The sequence below is a fragment of the Nannospalax galili genome, unplaced genomic scaffold (assembly GCF_000622305.1).
Source record: "Nannospalax galili isolate Female #2095 unplaced genomic scaffold, S.galili_v1.0 scaffold382, whole genome shotgun sequence".
Taxonomy (NCBI): Eukaryota; Metazoa; Chordata; class Mammalia; order Rodentia; family Spalacidae; genus Nannospalax; species Nannospalax galili.
The window spans coordinates 1999518-2000850 of NW_008348685.1; positions in this window are offsets into that span (position 1 = coordinate 1999518).

Below are 1333 nucleotides of genomic sequence, written 5' to 3' on the forward strand. Positions count from 1 at the left end.
GGTTTAGTTTCATTCTTCTACAGGTGGAGATCCAGTTTTGCCAGCACCATTTTCGGAACATGCTGTCTTTCCTCCAATGAATATTCTTGGCTCCTTTGTCAAATATCAAGTGGCTGAATTTGCATGTACTCATATTTTGGCCTTCAATTTTGTTCCCTTGATCTATGGGTCTATTTTTTTTGCCAGTACCATGTTGTTTTTATGACTATAACTCTGTAATACAGCTTAAAATCTGGTATAGTAATCCTCCTAGCATTGCTCTTAGTGCTCAAGTTTGCTTTGACTATCTGAGGTCTCTGTGCTTCCATGTGAATCTTATGATTTTTTTCCCAATGACAAGGTTTTTTCCAATTCTGTGAAAAACGTCATGGGGATTTTGATTGCCATTGCATTGAACCTATAAATGGCTTTTGGTAGGATGGTCATTTTCACAATATTAATTCTTCCAATCCATGAGCATGGGAGGTCCTTCTATCTTCTGATATCTTCCTCAATCTCTGTCTTTAAAGATTTAAATTTTTCATTGTATAGGTCTTTAATGTCTTTCGTCAGGTTTATTTTGGGGTTTTTTCCTTTTTTTGTAGCTATTGTGAAGGGGAGTGTTTCCATGAGCTCTTTCTCTGATTGCTTGTTATTGGTATCTAGAAAGACTACAAACTTTTGTAGATTAATTTGGTAACCTGCTACTTTACTGAACATGTTAATAATTTCTACGAGTTTTCTGGTGGAATTTTTGGCATCTCCTAGATATGATACCATATAATCTGCAAAAAGGGATAATTTGATCTCTTCTTTTCCAATTATTACTCTTTTAATTCCTGCTCTTGTCTTATTACTCTTTCAAGAGTTTCAAGCACTATGTTAAAGAGAAATGGAGATAGTGGACAGCCTTGTCTGGTTCCTGATTTCAGTGGGAATGCTTCCAGTTTTTCTCCATTTAGAATGATGTTGGCTGTGGGTTTGTTATATACGGCTTTAATTATGTTGAGGTATGTTCCCTCCAGTCCAATTCCCTCTAGGACTTTGAACATAAATGCATGTTGAATTTTGTCAAAGGCCTTCTCTGCATTTATTGAGATGACCATGTGGTTCTTGACTTTGAGACCATTTATATGATTTATGACATTTATTGACTTAGGTATATTGAACCATCCCAAAGCTGAATTTGTCTAAGGTTGGTAACATTAAGCACTGTCTAACATTTGTACATTTTCAAACAACCATATTGTTTCATTTGTTCTTTGTAATATTCTTCCAGCATCCATTTAAATAATTTTGGCTACTCTCATTTTACTTTTACTTCTCTATTTTCTGTGATGTACCTCAGATAGTT